Here is a 13,053-nt window from a genome sequence, read left to right on the forward strand (position 1 = left end):
TTTACTTTTTCCCTAAAAAAGTAACGAAAGTACAAGTAAAAGTACTAAATTTAAAAAGTAACGAAGTACAAGTAAAAGTACGTACTTTTTACTTGTACCGGCGGTACAAGTAACGAAAGTAAAAGTACTGCCATGTATGGTAATAAAACATAAGGTTATTACCAGTTCAAACCACATTATTATTTTGTCCTTTTGGACCAAGGCTGAAAGTAAAAAGCAATTTCACTTATTGTAATTAATTTGACTAATATACCGCTGTTTCTTTCAATCATGAATTATGTTTGAAATATTATTTTAGATCCCACAAAGTGAGAATCATATCGAAAGAATGATTTCATTACATTAAAAAAAAGTAAATTAGCACTGCAATTGAAACTAAAATTGCAACTATTTAAATATCTAAAAGAAAGGTTCAGAAATTATTATCCTTTGTAAGGATTTTCATTAAAAAAAATAAGAACAATAATTGTTCTCATTTAATAACTTTAATAAAATTTTGAATCAATAAGGTTATTTTATCAATTTTGCCACGAAACATGAATGAAAAATGAGATATTACTCGTTTTTGACATCGAAAATCGAACCACATTTTCTATTAAAGCTTTTAAAGCAAAGCTTAAAATGGAAAGTAATTTTTCCCGACTTTATTTTTATTAAAATGACGTGTTTTTGTTAATCATAAATTTTTAAAATAAATATTGTTTTAGACATCTCAAAGTAAAAAATTATGCAGAAATAAAAACGATTTTATAACGTTCAGAGACAGTAAATTAATATTAGAATACATTACAATTGAAATTAACATTTTAACAACCTTAAAAATTCTAAAATGAATTTCCATAAATTGTTGTCTTAGGGAAATATTTCCATTAAAGAAATTAAAATGAGGATAATAATTCCTGTTATTTAATGTATTAACTTAACTTTGAACAACTAAGATTATTTCACTTGATCTTGTCATAAATTAATAGATGTTACCCGCTTTTGTTATCGAAAATCAAACCATAATATTATTTTGTCCTTACAGAGCAAGGCTTAAAATAAAAAGTCATTTCTATAGATTGTAGTTACTTTTATTAACATGCCGTGTTTTTAAAAATTGGGGATTATTATTATTATAATTGTTAATAATTTTTTTTTGTTGAAAATATTATTTTAGTCACCATAAAGTGTAAAATTATTTAGAAAGAACGATTTTGTAACCTTTAAAAAATAGTAAATTAACGTAACAATACATTATAGTTGAAACAATTATTTCAACAATCGAAGAACGTAAAATAAATTTCCATATAAATTATTACATTATTAATTTTTCCTTATACAGCAAGGCTTAAAACAAAAAGTTATTTTTATCGATATTAGTTATTTTCATCCTGTTTTTTAATTCCGGAATTATTATTATAATTTTTTTTTGAAAATATTATTTCAGATACCATAAAGTGTAAAATTATTTGGAAAAAATGATTTTGTAACCTTTGGAACATAGTAAATTAACATAACAATACATTATAATTGAAACAATTATTTCAACAATCGAAAAACGTAAAATAAATTTCGATATAAATTATTACATTATTACTTTGTCCTTATAGATCAAGACTTAAAACAAAAAGTCATTTTTATCGATTGTAGTTATTTTCATTAACACGCCGTGCTTTTTTAATTCCGGAATTATTATTACACATTTTATTTTGGAGAATATTATTTTAGCCACCATAAAGTGTAAAATTATTTAGAAAAAATATTTTTGTAACATTTAAAGAGTAGTAAATTAACATAACAATACATTAAAGAATTATTTCAACAATCGAAAAACGCAAAATAAATTTCTGTATAAAATATTATATTATTATTTTGTACTTATAGAGCAAGGCTTAAAGCAATAAAAAGTCATTTTTATCGACTGTAGTTATTTTCATTAACGCGCCGTGTTTTTTTAATTCCGGAATTATTATTCTTGACTTTTTTTCTTGGAAAATATTATTTTAGATACCATAAAGTGCAAAATTATTTAGAAAAAATGACTTTGTAACCTTTAAAACATAGAAAATTAACAATAGTTGAAACAATTATTTCAACAATCGAAAAACGCAAAATAAGTTTCTATATAAATTTTTATCAAAGAGAATAATATCTATTAATGAAATTAGAATAAAGATAATAATTCCTTTTATTTAATATATTAATTTAATTTTCAGCCAATAAGATTATTTCACTTATCTTGTCATAAATCATAAGATGTTACCCGCTTTTGTCATCGAAAATCAAACCACATTATCATTTTGGCCTTTTAGAGCAAGGCTAAAAATGAAAAGTAATTTCTCCCGATTGTAATTATTTTCATTAATATGTCGTGTTTCTGCCAATCAGAGATTATTAATCTCTTTTCTAGAGCGTTCGAAATGTACGAATTCTGACCCCGCCTCCCCTCCACCTGAAAACGGGATTTAATTAAAATGGCGATACCGTCGACAAAAATAAGGAATTAAAAGAACATGCCATTCCTTCCTCTGCCCTCACCCCACGAATAGGAAATTTGTCAGATTGGTTAATTAGAAATGAAAATGGAAATCTTTTCATCAGAATTTCTAATAGTTGGATTTCATAGTTAACCAGCTATTCAATGGAGGATATTAAATAAAACTTAATTCTTTCTTTAATGGAAGTAAGAGAAAATTGAGTGTTAATGAATGATAATAAGGAACATTATTAAGAACTGTAATTGCAGGGAAAAAGGGATTTTGCTCCGCTATTATTGAAATTACTCGCATTTTAGTAAAAGAAAGAAAAAAATAGAGGGGAAAGGAATTTCTTCAGTTAATACTACTACGAATGCATAAATATATTTCTACTTAACTTAACTTCAATTTTAACTGTCAGGACAGATTTGAATAAATTTTCGAGAAAAATTTCATGAAAAGTGGAAGGAAAATAGTTTAGGTTTTTATTTTCAATCTTTTGATAAATGGGGAAAAAAAGAAGAAAAAAAAAGAACGAATTCGGAGTAATTAGACCTTTACATTTCGCTAATATAAAACTATTCTATTATAGTTTAGTCTAAATTAAAAGCAGCAAAATCGCGAAATTATAAATTTGTATAAATTTTTGGAGAGGAGATATTTATTTAAAACACCACTTGTTTAGATAAGTTTCAAAGGCGTTTTCTCATCAAAAAAATATCTCATATTTTTTGGAGAGGAATATTCATGTAAGGCCCATAAGTCTCACATAAAAAAATTCACGCATAGACAATTTTGATTAATGTATTTACCAATTCAATAATTATAAGTAATATTAATAAACATATAAGAGACTGACGATTTTTTTGAAATGGCTAATGAAAATCTGTTATTCGAACTTTATTTGGTGCAGTTAAAACTTGATTTTGTATTCATTAAAAATAAATAAATAAATTAAAAAAGTACTTGACCAAATTTTTAGGAAAATTTTGCTTAAAATAAAGATAAAATAAGAATAAAAGGTATATTTTCTAATTTTAGTTACCCGAAAAAAAATAATCTGTAATAATTAGTTGAAATTAAAAGTAATTTTTTTTCTTAGAGGGAGGGCACACATGTGTTACACACGTAGTCCCTCGAAGAGAAATGTTACTTCATAACATTTCCAAGATTATATATATATATATATATATATATATATATATATATACACCGAATATACACACCGAAGAGCCATTACATTATGACCACCCTGCTAATAACATGTAGGACGACCCCTAGCCCTCAAAACTGGTAGCATCCGCCGTGGCATTGATTCCACAAGGTGCAGGTAGTCTGAGGTATCTGGTAGCAAGAGCTCACCAACTGGTCCTGCAATTCCCTCACATTGCCAGAGGGTAGCATGGCAACACGAGTTTGGTTTTCCAAGTAGGACCACAAATGCTCTATTGGATTAAGGTCAGGTGAATTTGGGGGCCAAGACATGACGTGAAAGTCACTGGAATGTTCCTCGAACCAATCCATGACGATTCGACCCTTATGACTTGATGCATTATCCTGTTGGTAAACACCATCCCAGCAGAAAAAACTGTTGCCATGAATGGGTGATCCTGGTCTGCAACTATGTTCAAGTAGCTTACAGACGTCAGGGCTTGTTCTATTAGAACTATGGGTCCTAATGTGCCCCATGAAAACATTGTTCCTGGGGTCAGTATATGCATTAGGGTGACAAAACGTTATCAAATTCTGATAATATTTACAAGAAATTCAATTTATTACAGAAGAAAAGGGAAAAGATAAAAGATGAATAAATACCTGTTATGGTGTGGGGGCAAACTAGAAAAGAAATAAAACAAATTTATTAGGAACCTCTCCATGCAAGTTCGAAACGGTTATCAATCTGGTTTTGCTGGTTTTAATACCGCTTTCTTGAATAGTGATTCTTCAGATTCTAATGAAACTTTCGTTTCCTTTCTGAAATTCGAGGCCTTTAATATGCAAACTTTTCTTTAAAGGTTCTAATAATATATAATATATATATTAAGAATATTATATATATTATTACGAAGCAACCTGCATAGATTCTTTTTTTGCCTATATCCTACTTTATTTATTTTTTAATGTTTTTCAAAACTTTCATTGTGAATTTCAATGTGATCTAAGATAAGTCTGCGCTTTTATTTTATTATTTTTGAAAGCTTTTCGACAATTTTTTTAATTGTTGCTATTGATACTTTCTAGTATAAATAAGACTTCGAACTTTTAAAAGAAGCATAAATGAACTGGTATATTATATCTTTTTGGGCAATTGCTCGTGCATAAAATCCTGCACAATAAATTATTTATTTTGTCTGAGTAAGAAATAAAATATGATAACTACTCAAACTTTAATTTCTACATTAAATTCAAATTTAATTCTAATTTATCTATTTTTTAGAGGGGTAGTGGTCCTTATTGTAGTATTTTGCTTATCATAACGGCATTCAAATCTCTCTTGATTTCTTTCTCTTTTCTGAATCTAGGTTCATTGCTAGTTTCATGGCGAAGTATTATTGTTATTTAGGGTATTTTAAATTATTTTAAAAATTTATTAAGAACGTAACAAATTTATTTGGTAATTTTTGATGCCAATTTTATATGAATTAGCAATTTTTTTGGATTATTCTAATTATAAATACGCAATAGAATAAAAAAAAAGAATTAATTTTATAGGATGGGAAAAACTGAAAACTTTAAACATCTCCCTGATTAAATTTTGGGATAAAATTCAGGGATTTATAAAAAGAAATGTCAACATATTATTTTTGCTGTTCTTATAGTCATTATTATCTATTTCTAATTACTGTCAATATTATATGTTTTATTACCAACAATATGTATAAAAAAATTTAATGGATTTGAAAACACTGAGAATATATGCTTGCTATTTTTGCTGACAATTGGAAAGAGGGGTGAAAACAATACTTACTTAAGCATTAAAATCCAATTATCTTCAAAATTTTCTTAGAAAGTTAAATATAATGTGACAAAAAACTACACTTGGAAAAATTTCAATTGGATTAGTGGTTGGCTTATTTTTTCTGACAAGAAGGAAAACGGAGTTCAAAATTGCCAAAATATGCTTAAATTGAACGAGTCTTATTAAGATTTTAACAAATGCGAGCGATATTATGGTTTAACATTCAATGCCGTGACGCTTGATTATTTAGAATTGTTTTTAAAATATATACTTTGTTTTGCGGCAAACTTTAATATAATACAATTTAAATATATATATGTGAGCCGTGATGGCTCAGGCGATAGAGCATTCGCTTCCCAATGAGGTGTCCCGGGTTCGAATCCCAACGAATTCTGCACCTGACTCGCAACGAACAGTGATGATGTAAAATATCCCTAGCAGTAGACAGATCATGGGTTAGAGTCCCCTTGTTGCTGGATTAACCACGAGAGGTTTTCATAGTTTTTCTCTAAATGCAAAGCAAATGTGAGTTAGTTCCATCAAAATCTCATCCACGAAGGCAAATTTCCTCCAATACTTGATCCAGGAGTTCCCTTGTCTTCTGGATTGGGTACAAAATTACATGGCTACAGAGGTGAGCAGTGGTAGTCGTACATTCGAAAATTAGGTCAGCTGTTCCAAGCCAGTTATATATATAAAAAGTAAATATATGCTGCCTTATATCTATAAGCTAAATATCAAATATGTTACGAAAAGGAAATCCGTTTTCCCTTAACACTAGAAAGACTGAAATACCTATATTGCCCAAAAGCAGTCAAAATGACTGCATTGTGAAAGAATAACTAATTTATAAGGAAATTTGTTTAAAATTAATTTTTAACATTTTTGATATTATTTTCAGTCATATAACAAGTTATTAGTAAATATTAACAATTAAAAAAAATTATATGTTGTACAAAAAGTCACTAAATTCTAAGAGATTGTGTCATCATTGTTTTCCTAATTGAAATTAAAAAGCAGTCAAAATGACTTCCTTGGGCAATCTAGTGCTAATTACGCTACTGATAGTAAAAATGTGAAAATTCTATGTTAAATAAGATTAAATTAAAATTCTATGTATTAAAAAAATAAATAAAAAGATGAAGGAAATAATGAGGCGAAAAACATCCCAATATACATTTTTAAGCGCCCGCTTGACGCAGATTAGCTATCTTCCTTCCCCGTCAAACCTCTCGGTCCAGTTGGTCGGAAGAAATGATGTTGAGGCAATCCGGCGAGATAGTCCGCATCTTTTAAATGCTCGTTGCCTACTTTTACGGAGGCTGAAACACAATTTACACGCGTTTCGTCGAGGAACCTTTTCACGTGTTGCCCAGTCCCCGCCCGTTATCACATGGAAACAGCCGAATCCCTGTTTGATCGTGACGTCACATCGCTGGTGGTCCCGCGTAATTATACGGGGGGAAAAGGCCGTAATCACAGGCTTCACCTTTCACAGTCACTACAGTCAGGCCCTAATTGCTTGATAGAATAGGTTGCCACGTGCTCTGCTTGGGTGGTCTTGGGCCACCCGGCTTTTCTCGTTTCATTAGGCTTTTTCTCATTTTCAGTCATTGCTTCCCGTTATAACGTTCAGCTTTGCTCATCTGTACCATTAATGATTGCATTATGACTCAGTCTTTGGATTCGGGCCCTGTAATATTCTCGGAATGCTAAGTTCCAATGGTTTTCTGTTGTTTTATCCATAGGTTCTGCCATGGTCAAAAGCACGAAGAGGATGTCTGACGCTTAAATAGGCAAGCGAAACGGACCAATCGCAGAGAACTTTTTTGGAATTTGAGAAAGAAATTAACTCGTATTGTGGAGGATGCGTCGAAACTAGTCATCACCTCGGCTATAGTGTTAAATTATGGGTCTTAACCACGATGTTGTGTTATTTTATGTTTTTTTTTCTTCCCTCTCCCAAATTTTTGCAGAATTCCCAATTGTTTGTTCGCTGGTATACCTATAGTGTCTTCCGTGGATATAGCTAATTTATCACAAGGTTAGCGAGTAAGGATTCATAAAAGAAGTTATTATATGGGTCAGGACCATAGAAGTTAAACCTACATTATATGTTCTAAGCTATTAATGGTTTTTTAGATTATTTTTTATATTTTCAAATTACTTTTTCTCCTTCATTTTCTTTTCTTTCTTTCTTTTATTATCACTTTGGTTATTGCTGTCAAATTTAAGATGAAAATGTCTGTAAGTGCACCAATTTAAAGCTAAAAGAAAAAATGTATAATGCGAAATAAAAGCAAAAGAAAGTGGACACCTTAATGATTTTTGATCTAAAGATCGTATTTTCATGCACTGTAAAAAAATTCCGAATCAAATTACGGTAAAAAGTATCGACATATTGGATGCCAGTGCTTTTTATTGTAAAATTTTACGGAGCAAAGAGGCTGATAAACCATATTTTTACAATAATATTTAGAATGAAATCACTGCAGTTAAGTAAGTTTTTCTGTGAAAATTACGGTGAAATGGATTTTACGGATGATGCACGCGGTTATGATGTAATATTTTTTTCACCTTGATCGAGAATTTTTTTAGTGTAAGACTCAAAGGTTCGAAGACTTTACAAATATGCTAATTAAATAGTGCAGACGATATCTAAGTAAGTAAGTATCTGTCACAAAAATGTACTTACTCTGAATAAGCATAATTTTATTATTATTTTTTTTACTTATTTTATTTGTTTTTTGTTGACGAATTAAGATTTTTGACTCTCAAAATAGCCACAATGTGGAAAATATGGTCCCTCTTGTTTAAACGGGAGAGTGGTTGAACGTTTGCTCATTGTTCCAGATCACTCGAACAATTTTAGTGAACAAGAACTTTTTGCTCGCAATTTTTTAACTCTTTTTTTTTTCTTTAAAAAAAATAATTCCAAGCAAAATTTAAGTTTTTACTATTTTTACAAGAGATGCTCCGCTTTTTTATTTTGTACACTGCTAAGAAAATTTATTTTCAAATATCGGCAAACAATACGTCAATTCCTCACCTCAATTTAGTTTCATAACTTTTAAGTAGAAGACCATGAACCTATTTAATAAGAGTGCAGAACCAATTTTCTTTAATCAGACTTCTCTTCTGATTTGATAGAACACATTTTTTTCTAGTTTTTATATTCGTTATGCCTAGTTTCATATTAGGTTATGTATTTTTTTTTCCGTCCAAAAATAGGAAAGATGATTGAACACATTCAAAGAGCCGTGGCAATATTTGAGTCAAACCTTGGCGTAATATTTTCCGCCACACGTAATGGATAGCCCAATGGAAAGGTTTACTCAAGTGAGGGAAAGAGAGGGAAGAAAAAATTGGTTTATAAATAAGTATCGTTAATTCATTTCTCAGTAACTTCTTTTCGAATATGATACTTAATAACTCAATAAAAGGTTACTATTTCTGGTTTGTATTTCTGTTACTATTTCTATTGCGGCTGTAAAAATAACAATGAATTTTTTTTCCCCGATAATGTTTCGAATAATTCCTAAAATGAGAGTTTCTAAAAAATTGGGCCCTTGAATTTTTAATTCGAATAAGAATATTAATTGTTCGTAATATCCTTAGATAATAAGGTTTGGTCTGTAAAACTTCCATTCTTCATATGGAGATAAAAATTCTGGTCAAATTACCGTACTATACAATAATGACAATTAGGGTAAAAAAAACAACATTATTTTTGTAATAATTTGGTATTTGAACCATTTATTTGGAACCGTTCATATCGTAACAGTTTACTGGAAATTCCAGTTTTCAAAATTATTGTTTGAACTATTGTTTCACATCCAATGAAAAATACAAAACTGAAATGTAAATTTAACCGAATAAATGGTTTTTATACCATGCTCTAAGGTATCATGATAAAATTATCACATTTATCACATATTATAAAATCACATTTTGTTGTTTATTTTACAAAAATCATTACCAAAGCGCTTCGATAAAAATTATAGACTATTTTGGTGTTCCCATAGAGCCAGAAAAACTATAAATTTTACTATATTCTGACAGTCTATACGTAACTTTTTTTTTTCATTGCAAGTTTCTTGTGAAGTATGAATATAAAATATTATTGTAAACAAAATATTTAAATATTAGACTAATAACATTCGAGCAAATTAGTACTATTTTTCGAATGCTTCCTAAAACGAGAGTTCTTAAGGTTTCGATGATTGGATTTTTATCTTGAATGCATTCATTTATCAAATTGTATAGATGATAATGTTATGTGGGTGAACTTTTCCCGCTCCTTAGGTTGCTTATAAAAACTGAGTATAGAATACTATAAAAATATTGTAGACATTGGACAATTATTATTCCGAATATTTTTAAACTTGAGAGTTTTCAGGGATTTGATGCTTGAATGTGAACATGAATATTATATTATTTGTTGGTACATTTATCAAATTATTCAGAAAGTAAGGTAATGTGTGTAAAACTTTCATTCGCCAGGTTGTTCGTAAACAATGGAAATAGAGTATTAAACATTGGACTATTTAAACATTGGACATTAGATTTTTTCTCATATTGCGAGTTTTGGAGGATTTGATGCTAAAATTTTTAATTTGAATGTAATTATTTTTATTGATACATTTATTTAACTCTACACATTATAAGACTGCGTGTGTAAAACTGTCACTCTCCAAATTGCTTGTAAACACTAGGCATAAAATACTAAACTTTAATATAATGGAACATTAGATTTCGAACTATTAAAAATACTAGAATTTATCTGTTATTTTCCCGCACATTTCTTACAATGAGAATTTTGATGGATTTCATGCTTAAATTTTTAATCTGACAATAATTTTTTGTTGATACATGTATCGAATTCAACAGATAATGAGGCTAAGTGTAAAACTTTCACTCTTCAGGTTGTTTGTAAACACTGGACACAGAACATTAGACTTCATGTCATTGAGAATTAGACTTTAGACTATTTAAAAAGTAGGCTTTAAGCTATTATTCCAAAATTTCGTTTCTGAAATGAGAATTTTGGCGGATCTAATGCTTGAATTTCTAATTTGAATGTAATTATAATTTTTGATACATTTGTTAAACTCTAATTACAGATTATAAGACTGTGTGTAAAACTGTCACTGTATAGATTGCTTGCAAACACTAAGCATAAAATGTTAAATTTTAATATAATGGAACATAAAGTTTTGAACCATTTAATTTTATTTGTTATTTTTCCACATATTTCTTACAATGAAAGTGTTGATGCATCTAATGCTTAAATTTCAGATCTGAATGCAATTATTTTTGACGGTTCATTTATCGAATTCTACAGATAATGAGACCAAGTGTAAAACTCCCTCTCCAGGTTGCTTATAAACACTAGACACAGAGTATTAGAATTTATGTCATTGAGGATTAGACTTTAAACTATTATAAACATTAAATTTTAGATTATTATTTTTCCAAATGTTTCTTAAAATTATAGTTTTGAGGGATTTAGTGCTTGAATTTTTAATTTGGAAGCAATTATTTTTGTCCATGCAATTATCAAATTTTACAGAAGGCAAAATGTAAAACTTTCATTCTTCAGGTTGCATACAAAGAATGTACATAGAATATTAGATTTACGACCATTAGATTTTTTATGACTCTTAAGTTAATTTACATTTTTTGATTAATTTGCCCATGTTTTAAAATACAATTTTAATAAACTTAGGATTATGGAATGTCTACGAAAGAAAAACAATAAAAAATTAGCTCTGATTCTTTGCATTAAAAAACGCATTTCTTGAAAACTAAGTTTTGAGATAGACTTTTCATAATTTAAAACTACGTTTAAAGAAGCTGTTAAATGTCTGTTTACCTAAATTTACTAATTAGCTAGTCAACATTGATTTATATTTTGAATTCATTTTCTTGTAGAGATTGTCTTCCTTTTAAAAGCATTGTTCAATTAAAAACAGTCGAAAAGCATTGTTTCCTATGATAACAATGCTTTTCTTTTAACTTCATGGGACCGTGGTAGCCCACAGGCTTGAGAATCGAACTCCGATCTGGAAGGGCTGGGGTTCGATTCTCGATCCAGCTAAGACCCACTGAGTGAGATATACGAGCTCGTAAAATTTGTGGAATCGAAAAATCCTGTGGTCAGTCGTTGAGCAGGGAGGGATCAGGATCTATGTGTACAGGGATCAGGAGAAAATTTTCTTCCCTTCAGATTTATGTCTAAATTAAGGAAGTGGCCTCACAAAAATTGTGCTGGCATGTCTTCGGATCATTCTCAGGGATGTTTCCCTGATAGTCCATTCTACAACTCTAGTGCGGCATAAATAAAGTACCTAACTTTTGGTTTCTTAGTTCATTCTCTACCCGAGTCACCCCTAAGTCGTGAAATTTTTTTCATGAAAATTTAAAATTTGAATTTTCAATTGCTTCTGGAATATTATTTGTCTGCATATTTGTCAAATTTTGCAGATATAAATTCCATGTATCTAAAACTTTCATATTTTGAGTTGCTTTTAAAAACTAGATACATAGGCATAGCATTTTTAAATTTTTGAATCGATTAAAATTTATAGCATGGGATCAATCAAACCACAGAAACGAAGGAACATACACACACTGCTAGAATTTGCTACTGCTAATATTACGATAAAATAACTGGAAGCTGTCTGTCCATCCAAATAACCGTAAAGTCAACGATTAGAAACATATCTTTACCTTTATGGGTTTGAAACCGCTTTCAGCAGGTACGGATAGAAAACCGTGAATGAAAAACTTGCCGTTTACAACTTTCAAAACCGAAAAAAGGAAATTTAACTGGACATTGGGAATTAGGTTACGTTAGGCTTTTAATTAGGTAATGGCCATTTGTTTTAGGTCGTGTTTGAGTTGTATTTTGTAAAGTAAACCTAGGAATGTGACTTAATTGCTTCGTCTTTCACTGCCATCTATCGTGAGAGTTGGGAAATGATAGAAATTTTTACAGCTACGCATGAATGAGAGTTTCGTTTCCTAGGAGGAGTGAAGGACACTGGAAACTCTTGATGTGGTGAATAAATGAAGGAAATATATGGCAGAGATTCAAACCTCAATTCGGCCAATTATAAGATTGGTGGATTAGCTCTCTCGGCTAAAGTATATCTCCTTTGGCAATGGCAAGGTACTGGCTGTCACCTTATCCATGTTCACCACAGACTTTAAAATTTTCAGGCATCCGCTGTTGTCTTAGACGAAGATGGAAAACAAAAATATGATTTTTTTATTTTTATCACATGTCTTAGCTTCCTGCTTTCAACGAAAATGCTCTTGATTCTCAGTGACTGTGGACCTAGTTGGTGAGCATAAAATTCTGGTCGTTTAACCGTATCAGGTTGAAACAGTCGATAAACGACTCTTCTTAATACTGTTAACAGCTTGAATACCATCTCTTTTTTTTGTAATTACTTGACTGCTTTAGTTGAACACGGTAAAATAACAATTAAATAATTCTCCTTTCATCCATTCCCATCCCATAATAATCCATTTTTTTAAAGAAATTTTCATCAGTACAGGTACAATTATAAAAACCATCCCAACAATATCCGTTGTTCCGGTAAGATCCATTTCTTTGGGTGGGGACTT

This window comes from Parasteatoda tepidariorum, chromosome 10 (assembly GCF_982258835.1).
Source record: "Parasteatoda tepidariorum strain Cologne lab strain chromosome 10, Ptep-v5.0, whole genome shotgun sequence".
NCBI lineage: Eukaryota > Metazoa > Arthropoda > Arachnida > Araneae > Theridiidae > Parasteatoda > Parasteatoda tepidariorum.